Source organism: Eurosta solidaginis, chromosome 5 (genome assembly GCF_040869045.1).
Source record: "Eurosta solidaginis isolate ZX-2024a chromosome 5, ASM4086904v1, whole genome shotgun sequence".
Classification (NCBI taxonomy): Eukaryota; Metazoa; Arthropoda; class Insecta; order Diptera; family Tephritidae; genus Eurosta; species Eurosta solidaginis.
The window spans coordinates 213,568,549-213,589,646 of NC_090323.1; the positions used below are offsets into that span (position 1 = coordinate 213,568,549).

Below are 21,098 nucleotides of genomic sequence, written 5' to 3' on the forward strand. Positions count from 1 at the left end.
TTTTTTCTGTCTAGGGGTCAAGCTGCCATAAAGATATGAGTAATTAACCAATGTATGAGTCATTATCCACTAATTTTCAATAAAATTGAATGTTTTACTGTATTCTCAATCGATATGTATGCACATAAATCGAGCTTAAGCATATTATTATTGTCTCAGATGACCATTGCGTTTTCATCCGAAAGGAAATTTCCATCCCGAAAAACCACAATTTCGCCTTAAACAGCAACGATATGGCAACGCTTCTGGCAAAACAACAAACATTATGAAACTTCAAAAATCCCAAATACGTCAAAAAATTTTGAGTGGCTCTACCTTTTTTTTGTATCATGCGTGGAGCAATACTCATCACACTTTTTTTAAATTCTCCTAAAACTTTTTCGAATATAGATGTTTTTCGAAAACCTTTTTGAAATTGATGTATATTGAAACGATTTTCCGTCATCCCTTTTTGAAATTGGTTTGCATAATTTCAGTGCAGAAATTCAAAGAAGATTTTCCTAAAATTACGAAAAAAAGAATTTGTTGACGAAATTTGATAAAAAATTCCACTGCCATTTTTTCTGTTCGCTGCTAAGTGTTAAAGTTTTTTTCACTGATATTTTCTTTATCTTGCAAAGCACATACAAAATCTAAACTGTTATTATAATTAATTTATTTTTTTCTATTTAACAGGTCACTTGCAATATTTCCAACCCCAACCACAAGGTAGGTCCAATAGAGTCGCATGTGCGTGTTAATGCTCTTAGTGCGTGCTTTTGATCTATAAATTTAGAAAATGTCTGCAGGTACGTGTATCCATGTAGCGAGTGCGTAAAATACATACATAGGTAGTGTAAAAGCTCACAAAGTGATTTATAAATAGTTTGTAACACGTTTTATTTTAAAAAGAAAGAAAAGGGTAACCACATAATATTATGTTTGTCCTATTTATGGGACATAAGTGCTGATATGGAAAAAAGAAAAAAATCATATTATTTTCTAACTCAGCTGGAACGGCGGGGTTTGCGGCAATGCAATGTTTTGATGTGTTTTTTATTCTATGCATAATACCAGGGTGTCAGTCTTCATATAAATATGCATTAAGAATATGAATCTGAAAGTCGAAAACTAAAGATACTACTACAAGAGTACATAGCTTAAATTTATTCTGCATTTTTGCAGTCTACTTTAACTGAAGGTTAAGCTGAGCTTAAGCGGCCGAGCTGGCAGGGCTAAACTCTAGTTAACCTATCGGTTATTTGCGTTCGTTCGAAATCGCGTCGAATATACCCAACGGCCATTTGGACTCGAGTAACATTAGAGCTCTTATTGATAACTAGGCATAGTTCTAAACTCTCAAGAGTTGTTTGGAAACAGTGGCTCAACTCGAGAATCGTAGCGTACTCAGCAAAAGAGGAAATTTTTTATAAAGAAAAAAATGATATTAGATACTTAAATTGAAAAAATTGAATTCCTAACTTGTGATTCTTTAACAGGACTCAAATGTAAGATTCCAATACTACAGTATTTTTACGAAAATAAAATAAAATATATTCATTACTCCTATCAACCATGTGTTTATTTCTCACAATAAACAATTGCTGATTTTGGTGATACCATCTTTGGATATTCTTTTTCAACTCCACCTCAACTCAATATCGAATGTAGGATATTAACTGGAAAAATGTGTTGGATAATCATTTGAGAACTGTATATTTCCCAAAATATCTCAAAAGTTGGATAATAATTCGATAATGATAATTACGTTGGAGATCAACTCGAGAACTCTAAATTTTACAAAATTTCTCAAATGTTGAATAGTGATTAGAGAATGAAGTTGGATATCAACTCGAGAACTATCTCGTTTAAGAATAATTAAATAATGATGTTGGATATCAACTCCGGAACTAGCTATATATTTCATTGGAGAAATATTTTTTAAATGTTTGTTGGGTAATCAAAATAAAGCTGTTGCCGTATCTACAAATTATCTAGATAATAAAAAAACCAATGTTGCCGTACAAAAAAGCCTACCCCAAAGGCGGCCCTAAACTGTGATTGAAAAACTGCTCAATAGTTTAATTAGAGTTTGAATTTGACTAGAGTTTAATTTAGTTTAAGCTTAGTTTAACCAACAATTGAAAAACCCAGCCTAAGTTGGTGATGTGTAACATATCCCACATGATAACATGACATCATTGGTTTTTAGGTTGCGTTAGATACGTTGGGCCTATTCAAAAGTATCTATTTTTCTTCGAAATTTTTTTTTTCAAATCTGATATTATAAGTACGTCTTTTAATAAGAAACCAACTAATTACATGCAAACTTATCCATATTATCTGAGAAAAGACGGGTACCGATGCGTCTACGTAACATTTTTTATATTATTTGGTAAAACAACGAGTAATATACATACAAATATACAAGCTAAGTTAAGATAAGCGTATTAAAAAAGTTGACAGAAAAGTACATTTTACACTGTTTTCGTATTAACCGATTATGGCAAACATAATAATCTAATGTACAAGTTATCATACCAGTTATATATACCGTCTGCGAACTTCTAAAAAGAAAAATAAATAAAAAATTTGCCTAGAGGAGTGTCATTTGTTTGTTTCTATTCACGCATGACTGAAGCGGTGTTATGAAATTGCTTTGGACGAGCTCGCTCATATGGTCCAATGAGAAGTTTTGTGCTTAATTTTTTTGTTGTCCGTATTAATACAGTTTTGTTTATACAAAAAAATGTTTATACAACAATGTTTTCGTAAATATTTACATTAGCATTGTAGAACATGATTTTGATTGACTGTTGACTGCTGCTGATTGTCAGCAAAACAAATTTTATTTGATGCGCGAAATGCCAATCATTGGAATTTGGGGCAAAAATGTGGTTGTACTCACTGGCATAAAAATTTATGTAGTTATTAGGGTATGCAAGCAAAGTTGAGGTTCGTTTTTCTTAAATGGGCCACAAAAAAATTACACTAATAAAAAAAAACTTTTCAAAAATTAGGAAAATTATTTCCTAAACAAATTTTCTTTATATTGAGCAAAATTTAAATTATAATTAAGGATTTCTTATTTGTGTATAAAACTGTTCATTAACTCAAGGAAAAGTTTTTCTTCATTTGTGAAGTTATACATCTTAAAAAAAAAGTGAAAATGCAGTTCTTTTGTTCGTTCGCTCTGCTTTTTTTGGGCAAACTTGCTTTGAGTGAGATGTATGTATTCGAAAAAAGGGATATCAACAAATCAGAAATAGCGCCTCGATTTTTTGTATGTTTGTATGTATTTATGTACATATATACTAACTTTGTGCAATTAGGAAATTTAACCTATATTATATATATATTTGTTTTTATGTGTGCTTTTCACTGAACTCCTCCTAAACGACTAGACCGCTTTACGTAAAATTTTGTGAGTGTCTTCAAGGGTGTTTGAGAATACTCCATTTACAATTGGGTCCGGGAAGTGGACCCAGGCCGACCTTTTAAAATAGTATAGTGTATTTTGCGATTCGCTTAAAATTTAGTATATACTACTTCCATGTATAGTTCATTATTTGAGCAACTCTTCCTTTCCGGGAAGTGGACCAGGGATCGACCTGTTCTAAAAAATTTTATTTATGGCGTAAATCATTTGAACTCCGGTACAGGGGTATATCTTTGACAAAAATAATATTTCAGAAACTTTTTATTCCAGGCAGTAAATCAGGGGCACACTTGTCTACATAAAACAGTTAACAGTGCGATTCCCTTGAAATTTGGTATAAGTGTACTTCCTTCCTTTTCAGAAAGTGGACCAGACTCTGAGCATTTGTAAGAAATCGTGTTAATTGCGCGAACCCGGAGAGTGTTCCTTTGAAGTTTCTTTCTGGGAAGTGAACCAGGGACCGGTCTATTCCAAAAAAATTCGATTCATGGCCTGAAGTTTGGTATATAGGTAACCCTTTTTATCATAAGCCATTGACAACTGAAGATCTGATTCAGTCAATACCGGAAAATGCTACGGCAGTGGACATAATACAAAAATAGTAACATTCTATTAATTCGCGAATTTATGTTACATTTTATGTAAGAAAACAAATATATAATTTTTAAAATTTAAACTGAGCTTTATTGACTTTTTCGAGTTCTTTTATCGTTTTATCATAATGAATTAATAAAGATTTTTTTTTTACACAGCAAGAATAGTAAGTACATTTACATTTTTAATATTTTGAAGCTTACAAGGTAATGTTGTTGTTTTTTTTTTTGATAGTGCTAACGATGTTGATGGTGATTTGTCGGACACAGATCCGATATGTTCCGATAAAAAGCACCATTAAAGTACATATCCGATGCTCCGATAAAAAGCACCATTAAGGTGCTTACATACATATACATATCCGACCATCTCGAAACCGATTTAATATGACCACATTGAACCTTCTGGGCCATACCGCCACTCTCCTCTAGTTCAATGAGGAACTTGGGATCGCCAACGCTTTGGCTGCCAAAGAAAGGTGATCCGCTATGGCTAGGTGAGATTGACAATTGCGTCGGAGAAGCTATAAATCACACGGGAAACCCCCTTGAAAGGTTTGCCCCACACAATCATTGAATCATTTTGGTATTTTAGTAGCCTTTTACGAAAGGCATACCTGCCACGGGCTTCTTTTAAATCCTCTATTTTGATTCGAACTAAATGATGATTATTGTGAGTCATGTGAGCAATGCTGCCCTGTTTTTTAGCCTTCATTTGTTATCGATTCAAAAAAGTAGATACTTGTGTCTTATTAAATTCAATAATCCTTTAAAGCTATGCAATAAATAGGCCACATACGTGAAAAATTCACTTCCCGTTTAGTATTCAGTCCATCACATCCGCTCAATTCTTCTTTTATAACCAAAATTATTTGCTAAATGCCGTGTTTACAACTTAATTTGCAACACTCATAAATTATCGCTTTTCTATTTGAAGTGTCAAATGAATTTATTGCAGCCAGTTTTGATTATTGCCCATAATTGAAGTATAAAATAATTGTTAGTTGCCGGTTAAGGCAAACACAACAAAAAAAAAACTCTAACGCTCACCGAATGCAACTAATGTCTAAAATATTTCCACTAACAACTTGACAGTTGAGTTAATTCAATTCAATCAAGACGCCACTGCATTGGGACATGGCAAAAGCAAGCATTCCAACAAACTATTTTTTATTTCAATAATTTTTTGTTTTTTGCTTTATGCGCTTAATTAATCTGTAGATTTTTTGTGTAGTGTGGAATAACTGTCAACTGAATGTTATATACCCAGTTGTGGGTTTTAAAAGGCTGTAGCATAGCATGTGAGAGTGTTGCTTATCTTGATTAACTGTAACATACCAAAACTCTCTAAAAAAATAATTGGGTTTATAATAATATTTTATAATTATGACGTTCCTTATGACACTATTTCCGACTTTAATCAAGGCCACTATGTTTACAACCAGAAGAAATGCTATAAGATTATGGTAAAAGGTATAATATCAAGAGTTGAACAGAATATCTCTTCAATACAAAAGAGCGCAATTAAAAGCTTTAAAAGCAGTTCCTGCTGGGGTACCACAACATAACAATTAATATACTATGTAGAAAATGGATAAACAAGCGAGAAGTATGGGGCGAAAGAGAGCGTTGAAGAGAGGGACAGGGAATCAGAGAGAAAAGCAGAAAAAGTAAAACAGAGATTGAGAGGCAAATGTAGAGAGGGGAATGGGGATAATGAAAGAAAGGGAAGAGCAGAGAATAGGGATAAGAAAAGGAATAAGGAGAGGAAACGAGAGAGAGAGATGAAATTAGAGAGAGAAGAGGATATAGTGAGAAGGCGACGTGAGGTACGAAAGAGACAGAGTTTGAGAGATGGATACAGAGAACGATATAGAAGAAAAGTAAAATAAATAAATAAAAGCAGAGCGCGATCCCCTCCGAAGAGATTTTAAGCCGACTTTCCCTACTTAATTTCTCCGTGCTCTTTTTAATTTTTCCTACAAACTGGTGTTATGGGGCCTACATCTTTCACACTGACTCTGAACGGCATCTGCAAGGAAGATGAGTTTTCACTGAGAAGCTTTTCATGGCAGAAAGACACTCGAAATTTTGCTAAATCTCTGCCCAGGAGCGGCCCCGCTTAGGAAGACTTTATTTCATTAAAAATATATAATTAAATGTACTTGTTTCCAAATTTTGATGTTAGTCTGCACAGGCTACGAACCCAGTATGTGCGACGTAGTAAGCGGAGCATGATGCCATCACATCATGGCGGCCATTGCCGTGAGAAGAAGAGAGTGTGAGGAAATTATGGAGAAACGGATGGAGGGAATCGGAGACAGGGAGGGTAAGTAAAAGGGAGAAAGAAGTGCTTAAGGTTAAACAAAGTGAATTGAAGAGGCGAAAGCAAAGGAGGAGACAGAGGCGAAGGGGGATTGAAGGGGTTGTGGGGCGCAATTCATAGATTCCGCAACCCAATTTGCAACCTCACCAATACGAGGCAATTCATATATATAATTAGCAGAAAGTCTCTGGTGGTGGTAACTTTCTCATGGAATTGGGGAGTGGCGATGGCCTAAAAGATTCAATATTAAATTGTTCCCGAGATGTTCAGGCTAGTACCTTAATATTGATTGTTACCGGTACGTGCCAAATCTTTATTCAGCAAAGTAACGTCAACATGGATAACACTCCCCACATTCTGCGGCGAGTGTCTTTGTAGTTACAACAGCAACAACAAAAGGGGGAGAAGGATGCTAGAGGGAACAGAAATGGACAAGTTCAACAGAAAAAGGGAAAAGGAAAGAAAAATTTAATGACATAGAAAGAAGTGAAAGGAAAAGTGAAAATAAGATAGGAATGAATACGATTATGCCAAGGGACAGGAAGATGCGGAGGCAGAAGAAGAAGAAGTGGAATGGCTGGGCCATGGCACAGGAAGTAGGCAAGGGCAAAGGGTGAAGAAGTGGAAGCGGAAGAGAAAGTAAGTGTAAGAAAAGGAGTAAAAATAATTAAAAAAACATTTTTAAGTTAAACGGTTTTATTGAAAACAATACTTACATGAAATAATAATAATACGAAAAGCTAGAAAATTATTAGGTAGGTCCTAGGTACTAGTCATCACACTCCTTATCAATCTAGGGCGTTGATCGGACAATTAAATAAAAGCGTTGGGCGCGTGAAATTTCTAAAAATGTGAGGCGTAGCATAACCTGATTAAGGTTCAGTTGGTTTTACTTATGACTATCAATAGAAATATGACGCGTCCAACGCTTTTATTTAATTGTCTGATCAACGCCCTAGATTGATAAGGAGTGTGATGACTAGTACCTAGGACCTACCTAATAATTTTCTAGCTTTTCGTATTATTATTATTTCATGTAAGTATTGTTTTCAATAAAACCGTTTAACTAAAAAATTTTTTTTTAATTATTTTATTTTCAAGTTTTTAGTCTTTATTTAATTGCCTATTATTTCTCATTCTATTTAGTTCATTTAGTGACTCATTATTACAAGGACTCTTTCCTGACAATTTGTTACAACCTAAGTCCTCAATACATAATCCTTCCAAAGACTTTACTCGACTTTGCGCCACGTATGCTTGTCCCTCCTCCAGCTCCAAAATATTTTGATGTCACTTCTACTGGACTGTGTGCAATATTTGTTCCAAATATGAGCCAAATCGGGCATCATAGGTCGCTTTTTATTCATGTATGTATTATGTGTTCCAAATATGGACCAAATCAAATCGGACCATAAATACGATTTTGTGAATATCTCGATCCGTGCGCCACCTAGCGGCGATTTTTTTTGATAGGTCGCTTTCTATTCTTGTATGTATTATGTGTTCCAAGCATGAGCCAAGTCGGACCACAAATATGATTTTTGTGAATATCTCGATCCTTGCGCCACCTAGCGGCGATTTTTTTTTCATAAGTCGCTTTTTATTCTTACATGTATTATGTGTTCCAAATATGAGCCAAATCGGACCACAAATACGATTTTGGTGAATCTCTCGATCCTTGCGCCACCTAGCGGCAGTTTTTTTTCATAAGTAGCTTTTTATTCTTGCATGTATTACGTGTTCCAAATATGAGCCAAATCGGACCACAAATACGATTTTTGTGAATATCTCGACCCATGCGCCACCTAGCGGCGATTTTTTTTCACAGGTCGATTTCTATTCTTGCATGTATTATGTGTTCCAAATATGAGCCAAATCGGACCACAAATGCGTATTTTGCGAATATTTCGATCCTTGCGCCACCTAGCGGCGATTTTTTTCTTATTATTGCATTGCCATCGTGTTCTGAACTATATTCCAAGTTTCAAGCTTGTAGCTTATCGGGAAGTTACTTAAATTTCAATTACAAGATTCGTTCACACCGGCCGTGCGGCCTGCATGTCAACTCAAGCTAAATAAAACCGTTTAAAAATTAGAATAGGAGTGAGAGTAAAAGTAAGAATCAAAGTAAGCGTAAATAAGAGTAAGAGTAAAGGTAAAGTAAAGTAAAGAAAGAGTAAGAGAATGAGAATAGGAATTAGGAAAAGAAAGACAAATTAAAAAGGGAAAGAGAAAACCTCGATGTGTCAAGATTATATATATAATAATATACCTAAAACTAAAAATGATCTCAATGACAATAACAACAACAAGTTGACAACAAGTTGAACGCTTCATTCATAACACGAATATCTAACATAGCTGGTATAGATGCATTTGGGTATAAATATAATGAGGAATATTAAAATATAAAATTTTTAAATGAAGCAAAGAAACTATATTATGTCTAAAAATATCTTGGCAACAAAAACACGTTCGCACGTTCAGAATGAATTTAAAAATGTGTGCGATTAAATTATTAAACGGTTGAACTGATTTTTTTTTGCAACTTTCTTTTATTTTTTTAATTATTCTGTCATGTTAATTTTGATGAAGCAATTTCGCCGAGCGGCAAATAAATAAATTAAGTAATGAACAAAAATTAAATTGCTTTAAAAAATTATTTTAATAAACTTAGAGAAAAATGGCGCTTTCATACATTATTACACAAATGTACCAACAACGACAACAAGAATTAGCGCAAACGGGTAGCAATGACATCATTTATGCAAAATTTGAATTTTTTGTTGTTAATTGCAGCAATATGCAATATTCATTGTATTGTTGCTACAACAAGCGTACAAGTGACAGTCAGGGTTGCCAATGTATATAACAGCCACTGTATGAAATCTAAACTTTTTGCCAATATTCACTCCCATTGCGTTTGTCTGTTCTAATTTTGAAAAGGAAAAAGAAAAAAAGAAACAAATTTGTGCGAAAAAAATTTACAATCAACAACTTCTGTATGCTAATCGTGTTGGAGGTGCTGGAAATTAGAACAAAATGCAATGTCGAGTGCTGCCAGTTTACGCAATTCCATTGCACTTTGTGGCATGGACTTTTTCGAGTTGTTAACTTGTTGTTGTTTGTATGTTGGTTGCAATTGTTTTTCATGTGTAGACAGTGCTTGTCATTGTTCGCATTAACATTTGACTGCATTTCATTAAATACAATTTTTTTTCCATTTTTTTTTAGTGATTTTGCGATAACTTTTTGCTTGCTCTTGGTTAGGCATTTAAAATCGCATTAAAGCGTAATTTTCATTTTGTTGGAAGTTTTTTTTTTTGCGCAGATGCTGGTTAACTAACTTTTTATATTCACCAATTGAGAGATGTGTTTGTTTTTGTGACCATCTTTTCAGCATTACCCAATCGGAAGTTATTTAACTCAGTAAGAATACTTTTAATGATTTACGAATTTTTGTTTTTGTTGTATTAGAGGCAAAGACATTCTCCGAAAATTTTGTGGACTGCTATTGGGGTGTGATTGCCCTTTGATGGATGACCATCCCGTGAACGTTCTGATTTGACGACGTCCAATCTTCTACATCAGCCCTTCCCTACCCTCTTTTCAGTAAAGAACTTGGTGGGCCTCAAAAAAGGCTTGACCGATTTCGATCAATTGTTTCCTTGTTTCGTTCGAAAGGTTGTACTGGCCGGTCAATAAAAACCTCGCATAGACTGAACATGTCCATAGTGTTACCAGAATTAGTTTGACGATCAAACGGAAGAGCCGCAATCAGGTGCTAGGACTTTTGTTATCTCTTGGCAAACACTAGAAGTTTTAAAGTACCTAGATTAATTGTTGCGCCAAGCTCTGGTCACCCTGCCGCGCTTAATAGCTGGAGCCTTGACCTGGCGAGCGCAGCACACGAATACAGGCCGTGTTTAACCGTATCTTCCTGCAGCTCACACTTCTTATACCTGCTGTTATTGACGAGGCCTTACTTATAAGCATACGACGTCAGAAGATAGTGTCCTGTTATAATGCCCATCGTAAGCCCTAAAGCTTCTCTCTTCAGAGATATGAGCCACTTTGTGAGTCTAATAGAGTATGATTTGTAAATTATCTTAGAAATTTTGCAGCCCTGCGCTCTTGTCCATGCCTTTCCTGCTTGAAAGATCACATGAAACTCCGCCCTCCTTTTGAATCTCTAAATGAATTGGGACGTCAATCATCCATTCAATGAGTGCTGCACTCTCCTTTTTCAACTCGTCGGCTTTTTCGCTACCTTCTATCTTTTTATAATCGGGAACCCAGTAAGTATGTATGGTCCAGCTGGAGCAAAGTTTTTTCAATGCTTCTTTGAATTCAAGAACACTTCTTAATGAAGTCCTGTGTGAGATTTTTGCCTAAACCGCCGCCTGTATATATTCACGCGACTGCAGCTTAAGCTTCCTTCCGAATTTTTGCTGCTATAATTGCCGCCTGAAAGACATTGCAGTAATATGGAAGCCTGAATTATCTACTTATTTCTGGACATAGTAAACAGAAAGTAAGAGGTGGGGTCTCCTCTTTCACTAATTTGGAACCATCCATATATACGTGTGTATTATGTTCTGTCATTTCAATTGCAGTTCCAAGATCTCTTTCGAAGTTCGGACACTTGACCATATATTACAAAAACGGTTAAGAAAAGAAAAATTTGAAAGGTGAGTGGGTGTGGGAGCGGGAGCGGGAGTAGGATTGGGAGTGAGAGCGGGGGTGGGAATGGGAGTGGTATAGAAATGGAAGTAGGAATCGGCTCGAATGGGGGACATAAATGGAATTAAGGATGGACAAAATTAAGAAGAAAACTGGAAAATAAAGTAGAAGAGCGGGCAGTGTACGCTAGAACGCTCATGTTTGTAGCAGGACTCGCCTCATCTAGGTAATGTTAACAATTGGGTTGCTGAGCCTGATAAGCTATAAACAACTCCGTACGACCACCGCTAGGTTATCTCTTGAGGAGAATCGAGGAATATAATATCAAAGCAACGGATACACTGTGGACCAACCGGGATTATTGCAAGGTTTCAAGGTTCTCATGGCCATGTGTATATATGTATATTGCGCTATGCCACAGATGCTCCGACAGTGGCGCACACCAACAATCTCCTTCTGCAAAAGCTGTCAGGATGCAGTGTCGATTCATCAAATTCTCTGCGATGTACAGGACAGCAGACAGGATGACTCAGACATCTAGGCGCACGGTTTTTCGACAGTTCTTAATTTCATTGAGTACTATCAGAAAGTAATCTGTTTGGACGAATTTGCCCCAGCCGGCACACTCTGAGGTTATTCACAATGAACAAAAATCTCTCAGAGTGGAAAGGTGGAAGCTCCCATACACACCCTCTTAACCTAACCTTATCTGATGGGTGTAGCCTCTAGGTTTTAAGACTCCTCGTCCTCTTTTCATTGTAACCTAGTGATGTAATTTTTGTTTTTATACAAGTTTGAATTTTCATGTGTTTGTTCGTGTAAAAACTTCGGATGCTCCACGCAGTCACTGCTAAGGCTAAGCCAGCTTGTTGTTGTTGTTGTTTTTGAAGCGATATGGACACTCCTCGAAGGCATTGGGGAGTGTTATGGATGTTAATGGTCCTTTGCCGGATGCAGATCCGATACTTTCCGGTTCCAAGCCCCACCATATCGGGAATGATTTGTTATGACCACATGCGACCTTTTAGGCCATAGCACCCTCCCACCCCTAGATCCGTGAGGAGTTCGGGGTCGCCACAGTCTCGGCTGTTATTGAAACAGGATTCGACACGGATAGATGAGGTTGACAATTGGGTTTGGAGAAGCTATATATTGCGCTGACAAATTTGCGCTACATAACCCCTTGAATGTATTTGGTATTTTAGTCGCCTCTTACGAAAGGCATACCTACCGCGGGTATATTCTGACCCCCTAACCCGCTGTAGCGCTAAGCCAGCTTCGACGATAGTTATTCCGTAATTACACTGTATACACCAAAGTTCACCTTAGAGTTGTCGGTATCGATATGAATACAGTTGTCATAAGGCATCTTGTCCCCTTTTCAGTCATTTCCACTTTCAACGTTCAGCTTGTTGGGATAATAACAAATATTGGCTCTAAATTTTTCCGATGGAAGCAGTTAACTGACTGATCTACATTGGAGATTTATATATATTGGACTTATTTTCCGGCACTCCTTGTCAAATTTCGATTGAAGGCATATTAGTGTAATTTTCGACCGAGAACGTAATGAATCAACAGAAAGCTCCATTTGTTTACATCAGTTATCCACTCCGTCGGATAAACAAGAAAACAAAATAAATAGGCGCTTGCTGTTGATCATACCTTGCTTCAGTGCGGCTTGCCGAGATATGTCCTGAGGTTGTGCAAGTTAATTGGAAGTATGTTTGCAATGAGGTCCATTCGCGATAGGTGAGACTATCTCAAGTGGTGCGATGCCCACCAGTGTCACTAGGAAATATTTTTTCTTCAGAAGATCGATAGATGACTCTAGTCACATCATTATCCTTTTTTTCAACCTTATAAGTGAATGAACTAATCTTCTACATTATATTTGAATGGGCTTTATGCTTTCCCCTACTAAATTTCCTACTGGGTATGTATGCATGCGTGCTCGGCTTCAAATGTACGCATTTATTTGCATGTGTGAGTACGCTTTGACATTTGAACTGTGCGTTTATTTGCTTGCGGCGCGGCACTTAATTGTCATTTTGTCATACGTAAATGTACGTGCATATAAAGTACTCACTTTGTTGGCTGTCTTTTTGTTCTTTTTTTCACTTTACAAGCTATCGCTGCTTTTAATCATCGAATTTATTCTAATCAATTGACACACTTGTTTTGCATATTTGTTGTTGCTACCTATTTGTTTATTTATTTATTTTTTATTTTTTTGTTTGGAATCGATTTTCATTCATTTGCTTTTGCTCAATTTGCTAAATCGCTCTCGAGCACGTCTATTGAAAATAAAGCTGAATATAAAAGTCCTAATGACTCAGTGAGTGCTGGTATTTAGTTGAAAATTTTTATATTTTTGAAACAAATCGGCAATGAAAAGTTTGGAGTGTTCTTTACAATTGTTAAATTTATATTATTGAGCAATAAGACATTTTCGAAAATCGTTTTTTAATGGGCTTTTGCTTTTAAGACCAGCTTTTATGTTAAAAATAGTATAAGTATCTAAATGATTTCAGTCAAGTAGTTTGAAACCAGTATCCAGTATGATGGTAGAGAGAACAGCAGCCTTAAATAATATTAGTAGCGTCCCAACTAATACGATTAAGAATCTTGTTTGAGACAAGTAGCTGAGGGTTCACTTATTCTTCACCTAAGTACAATGTTTGCACTCTAAAAAAAAAAAATTATAATAATAATAATAAAAGATATCGAAATTACACTCAAATATCAATTTCCTTAACACATACCTACAAAAAAAAACAGGCTAAGTACAGAACGAAACAAGTTCAAAATTAAGAACATTCGTTGACAAAAGTCTGTTAGGTACGTTTTTTCTTAACTCATGACCGATGGGCTTGTTTTAAGAACAGTTTTACCAAGCACACCATTCGTATTCTATGACCAGTTTGGTATTGATGTATGAACCTTCTGTGCTCATTTCAGTCACTACTTGGGCTTGATTTACGATTTTTCTTTCTCACGCTTCGAGAGCGATTTGCGGTCGATTTAAAATTTTTCGGTCTCAATTCAAGAACGGTTTGTGCTTGATCATTGATGGGAGGGGAATGTGTTTTTTTCAATAGGCACCCATTTATTCTTTATTAATAATAATTTTTTTGTCATAAATGAAAAATATTTATAACAAAAAATTTTTATTAAAGTCCAAAATTTTACTAAAAAATGCATAATATACATTTTTTCACATGCTTCTCTTATTGAGAAATTATTCTCATTTTAAGTGAATGGAAAAACAAGTAAGGACGGGACTGTCTTCGGCTGTGCCGAAGACTTCATACCTTTCATAAGTGGGGCTGAACAATAATCTTATCCCGTTCGTAATCTCCAAATAATAGGATGTATAAGATAGGAAATATATGATGAACAGATGTACATACCTAAACGATTTTTAAGATAAATATAAAATAAACAAGTAAAGAAGGCTAAGTTCGGGTGTAACCGAACATTACATACTCAGTTGAGAGATATGGTGACAACATAAGGGAAAATAACCATGTAGGAAAATGAACCGAGGGAAACCCTGGAATGTGTTTGTATGACATGTCTATCAAATGAAAGGCACTAAGGAGTATTTTATGAGGGAGTGGGCCATAACTCTATAGGTGGACGCCATTTAGAGATATCGCCATAAAGGTGGATCAGGGTTGACTCTAGAATTTGTTTGTACGATATGGGTATCAAATGAAAGGTGTTAATGAGTATTTTAAAAGGGAGTGGGCCTTAGTTCTATAGGTGGACGCCGTTTCGAGATATCGCCATAAAGGTGGACCAGGGGTGACCCTAGAATTTGTTTGTACGATATGGGTATCAAATTAAAGGTATTAATGAGGGTTTTAAAAGGGAGTGGTAGTAGTTGTATAGGTGGTCGCCTTTTTAGAGATATTGCCATAAAGGTGGACCAGGGGTGCCTCTAGAATGCGTTTGTACAATATCGGTATCAAAAGAAAGGTGTTAATGAGTATTTTAAAAGGGAGTGGGCCTTAGTTCTATAGGTGGACGCCTTTTCGAGGTATCGCAACTTAGACTTTGTTTGTACGATATGGGTATCAAATGAAAGGTGTTAATGAGTATTTTTAAAAGGGAGTGGGTCTTCGTTCTATAGGTGGTCGCTTTTTCGAGATATCGCCATAAAGGTGGGCCAGGGGTTCCTCTAGAATATGTTTGTACGATATGGGTATCAAATAAAAGGCGTTAATGAGTACTTTAAAAGGGTGTGGGGTTTAGTTCTATAGGTGGACGGCTTTTCGAGATATCGCCATAAAGGTGGACCAGGGGTGACTCTAGAATGTGTTTTTACGATATTGGTATTAATGAGAGTTTTAAAAGGGAGTGGTGGTAGTTGTATATGTCAAGGCGTTTTCCAGATATCGACCAAAATGTGGACCAGGGTGACCCAGAACATCATCTGTTGGATACCGCTAATTTATTTATATATGTAATACCTGCCAAGATTCCAAGGGTTTTTTATTTCACACTGCAGAACTTTTTCATTTTCTTCTACTTAATATGGTAGGTGTCACAACCATTTTATAAAGTTTTTTCTAAAGTTATATTTCGCGTCAATAAACCAATCCAATTACCATGTTTCATCCCTTTTTTCGTATTTGGTATAGAATTATGCCATTTTTCGTAATTTTCGATACCGAAAAAGTGGGCGTGGTCATAGTCGGATTTCGTTCATTTTTTGTACCAAGATAAAGTGAGTTCAGGTAAATACGTGAACTAAGTTCAGTAAAGATATGCCGATTTTTGCTCAAGTTATCGTGTTAGGGGCCATGCGGAAGGACAGACGGACGACTGTGTATAAAAACTGGGCGTGGCTTCAACCGATTTCGCCCATTTTCACAGAAAACAGTTAAGTCACAAATTTCAAAAGGATTGGTAAATTTTTGTTCGACTTATGGCATTAAAAGTATCCTAGACAAATTAAATGAAAAAGGGCGGAGCCACGCCCATTTTGAAATTTTCTTTTATTTTTGTGTTTTGTTGCACCATATCAATTCTGGAGTTGAATGTTGACATAATTTACTTATATACTGTAAAGATATTAAATTTTTTGTTAAAATTTTACTTAAAAAAATTTTTTTTCTTAAAAGTGGGCGTGGTCCTTCTCCGATTTTGCTAATTTTTATTAAGCGTACATATAGTAATAGGAATAACCTTCCTGCCAAATTTCATCATGATATCTTCAACGACTGCCAAATTACAGCTTGCAAAATTTTAAATTACCTTCTTTTAAAAGTGGGCGGTGCCACTCCCATTGTCCAAAATTTTACTAATTTTCTATTCTGTGTCATAAGTTCAACCCACCTACCAAGTTTCATCGCTTTATCCGTCTTTGGTAATGAATTATCGCACTTTTTCGGTTTTTCGAAATATAACCACGTCCGATATCGTTCATTTTAAACAGCGTTCTGAGATGAGTGCTCAGGAACCTACATACCAAATTTCATCAAGATACCTCAAAATTTACTCAAGTTATCGTGTTAATGGACGGACGGACGGTCGGACGGACGGGCATGGCTCAATCAAATTTTTTTTCGATCCTGATGATTTTGATATATGGAAGTCTATATCTATCTCGATTCCTTTATACCTGTACAACCAACCGTTATCCAATCAAACTTAATATACTCTGTGAGCTCTGCTCAACTGAGTACAAAAATGGCAAAAACCCCCTTATCTGAACGATCGTTTGTAAGGGATATATATTATATATAGCTCCGATCGAAATGATTTTTACAGGAAATTTTCTATGATATATTAGAATATATGTCACCAAGGTTCAGGTTTTTATATTGGAAATTAATGGAGAAATGGCTAATAATCTTTCTATCTGAACGATCGGTTGTAGGGGCCTATATATTATATATAGCTCCGATCGATAGATTTTTTTATGAAATCGTCTATGATATATTAGAATAAATATCACCAAGTTTAACATTTTTATATTGGAAATTAAGGGAGAAATTGCCAAAAATCTTTTTATCTGAACGATCGGTTGTATGGCATATATATTATATATATATATAATCGAAATGGATTTTTCATAAAATCTTCTATTATATATTAGAATAAATATCACCAAGTTTAACGTTTTTATATTGGAAATTAAGGGAGAAATGGCTAAAAATCTTTCTATCTGAACGATCGGTTGTATGGGCTATATATTATATATAGCTCCGATCAAAGTGATTTTTTCAAGAAATTTTATATAATATATTAGAATAAATATCACCAAGTTTAACGTTTTTATATTGGAAATTAAGGGAGAAATGGCAAAAATCTTTCTATATGAACGATCGGTTGTATGGCATATATATTATATATATATATGATCGAAATGATTTTTTCATAAAATCTTCTATTATATATTAGAATAAATATCACCAAGTTTAACGTTTTTATATTGGAAATTAAGGGAGAAATGGCTAAAAATCTTTCTATCTGAATGATCGGTTGTATGGGCTATATATTATATATAGCTACGATCGATAGATTTTTTCATGAAATCGTCTATGATATATTAGAATAAATATCACCAAGTATAACATTTTTATATTGGAAATTAAGGGAGAAATTGCCAAAAATCTTTCTATCTGAACGATCGGTTGTATGGGATATATACTATATATAGCCCCGATCAAAGTGATTTTGTCAGGATATCTTCTATGATATATTAAAATATATATCACCGAGTTTCACGTTTATACTTTTTAAATTTCGGCCGAAATGACCAAAATCGTCTTATCTGGACGATCGGTTGTATGGGAGATATATGTTATAGTGGTCCGATCCTACCGGATCCGACAAATGTCTAATATAATACAAAAATGCATCCTTGTGCCAAATTTCATTGAGATATCTCAAAATTTTAGGGACTAGTTTGCGTTCAAAGAGACAGACGGACGGACATACGGACATGGCTATATCAACTCAGTTCGTCGCCCTGATCAATTGGGTATACTTAATGGTGAGCCTATCTTCTATATTTCTCAACGTTACAAACATCGGACCAAAGTTAATATACCATTTCATGTTCATGAAAGGTATAATAATTGAACAAAAAATAAAAGTTAAAAATTTTTTTTTTTAAATTTTAGAGTTTGACGATGATCGAGCTCGTGCCACACGATCGCAACCACAACATGATAACCGCTGGACCACTACAGCTGCTTGATAGGTTGTGCCAAATATCATATTTAACATTGTAGTGCACACTTATTGTACCGTTTCTTTTTTCTTTAACTTAATTTAAGGACATTGTTCGCAATTTAAGAACATTGTTCTCATTATTAGAACATTTGTTCATATTTTAAGACCAGCCGTTCTCTTTTCAAGAACCTGTTGTCAGTTCAAGGGCAAGGTTGTTGTTTTAAGAACAGGTCGTTCGTTTTTCAAGAACAAAAAAGTAAGAACATGAAAAGCTGGATTTTAGAACGACGTTTTTGTCTGAGCGTATGAAATTTGTACGAAAACAATATTATTTGACATATAGTATGTATCATAGTACGTCGGATTTTTAAGTTATACTTCTTTAGGCGCGTTATGAAAAATTGATGAGGGAGAAAGCTTAAAAACGTGACGCAATAGTCACAGACTGAAAATGTAATTTGCGTGTATGTTCGCTGTGAATTTTACGAGCAAACTTGCTTTGAGTGGGCTGCATGTATGTATATGGGCGTATGTATGTATATTTTCGAAAAAAGCGACCAACAAAATAGATACAGTGCCTCTATTTTTGGTATGCTTGTATGTACATATGTATGTATCAATGTTTGTGCACTAAGGAGATTTATTCTATCTTATACATATATATATTTCTTCTGTACGTGTCTTTTTCAAAGAACTCCTCCCAAGCGATTGGATCGGTTTTGATAAAATTTTGTGCGTGTGTTCAAGAGGCTTTAGAATGCGTGTGATTCACAATTTGGTCCGGAAAGTGGACCAAGACTGATCTATTTCAAATAATCTTATTTATGATGCGATTTGCTTGACAGGTACAGGGGTACCTCTTTGAAAAAATTAATATTTGAGAAATTTTTCATTCTGGGAAGTGGTCCAGGGGCCGATCTATTCAAAATAAAAAAGTGAATGGTGCACTTTGCTTGAAATTTAGTAAAGTGGTACTGTCTGGGACTATCTCATTATTTGAGGGAATTTTACTTCCGCGAGGTGGACCAATAACCGACCCATTAAAAAAAAAATCGTGATTATGGCGCAGAGTGTGTTCCTGTGAAGTTTCTTTCCAGTAAGTGGAACTGTGACCGATCTGTGCGATCAAATTTTGTCACTGTTCAATTTGCCCTTTTTATCGTAAGCCACTGATATCTGAGGTTCCGATTCAAACATTACCGGTAGATGCTATGGCATGTACATAATTTAAAAATAATAACATTCAATTAGTTCAAAAATTTACGCTAAACTTAATGTAAGAAAATAAATATTTATTTAATTAATTTTTCAAACTTAAACTGATCTTTATTGACTTGGTTTGTATAGCAAATTGTTGCCAGTATTTGTTTAGGGTACACACAAGGAAAGAATGATACATAGCGCTAACATTTGAGCTTCGGTGCTGGCTGTTTTTCTCTAGATTAACGGCTCGCATTTCAGCTACAACATGAATGCTATTCTTTGTTTCCCAATAGAAATTCGAGGCTTCACTATTAGTAAGCATCGGGGTTTTAATATGGGAACACCTTTGGAGAGAAAAAAAGAGAAAAGAACTGGAAAGGGTATATCTAGAGATGCTTAGAGAGGCCCATGTTAATAAGAGGGATTGTTATAGTCAGGCCATTTTCAAATATGTGGCTCGCCCCTTTTTGATATCGCAACTTTGCAAAAACGACCCCATAACCGATTCCTGAAAAATTTTGGATAATCGAAGCTCACATTTTATTGAAAGAAATTGAAACTCTGCACTGATCACTACCCTGCAACCGCTAATTGGTGTTACAACACCTCTTTTTTCTAATCTTCTTATGCTTTTCGTTCAAGCTTGTTCGCTTGATTTGCTTGTCCAACGAAATGCAAGTCATAAATAATTGAGCTCGTATTTTACTAGCTAATTTGAAAACATGTATAGGGTAGCTTGTGCAGTACGCTGACTTACATACAAAACTAATCCAATACATGTTTCCCGGCCTATGAAACGGTGGTTTACGACTGAAAAAAGAAATTGCAAGAAACAGCTGTTAAAGATAAACAACGCATTTGTTCAGTTTCTTAGTAGTTTTTTTGCATTATGAACAGTCATGCCCAAATGGCAAAGCACAAACCAGTTTCTGACCGATATTTTGGCTCCATTGCCATCGAAAAAATGCTATCCAAAAAATCTGAGGATGCTTCACCTGCTACCAAAGTGTCATGGAAAGAACCAAAGGCTTCATCGTCTTTCATTTGTGCCTTATTTCTCTATATTTTTAGTACACTTCTTTACAAGTTAGGACTTTCTAGTTTTCACCACATGAAAGAGCGTCTCAAAAACTATCGAAACCAGAAAAAAAAGTGGAAACATTTTTTTGAGTCATAAGCCACCTTTTCATAGACCGGGTCACATATAGAGTAGTTGCAGGAAAAAAGTTCTGAAAAATTCGATAAGGGCTTGTATATATTTAAAAATGTGACTAAAGAGTGATTCCACTAAAGTCTCTTCGAAAACAACGAAATTGTCTTTTACTCTCAGAATGAGCTTATTTGTGGATTTTTTAGTAGCGCTGAAGACTTGAATATGTTCAATAGGACAACCCAAAATATGCAAAAATTCTATCTAGAGTGCTATTAAAATCTAAAGGAATGGTTAAGAACAACCATTTAAGGTCTCAAAAAGTTGCAAAATATGCTTCTATATTCCAATAGTACCGAGTGGGCCAAAATTAATAACCCAGTTGAAAATCGTATTTACTTTTACAAATGGTACCAAATGTCAATGAATTTGAAAATTGTCAAGTAAGCAAACACAGAACACAAACCTACATGGCTTAATCTTCAAGAGCATGGAATATTGTGAAGGAACCATTTCCGCGTCGCTTAGCCTCTC

At 35.4% G+C, this 21,098-nt stretch overlaps 1 long non-coding RNA gene across 1 annotated transcript in view; it reads left to right on the forward strand.

Annotated features, from left to right (window-relative positions):
- LOC137252439 (uncharacterized) overlaps positions 1-21,098 on the forward strand; it is a 135,742-nt gene that overhangs the window by 74,669 nt on the left and 39,975 nt on the right. The window contains exon 2 of the long non-coding RNA XR_010953558.1: positions 676-708. This is a non-coding gene — a long non-coding RNA (uncharacterized lncRNA). The remainder of the gene's footprint in view (positions 1-675; positions 709-21,098) is intronic.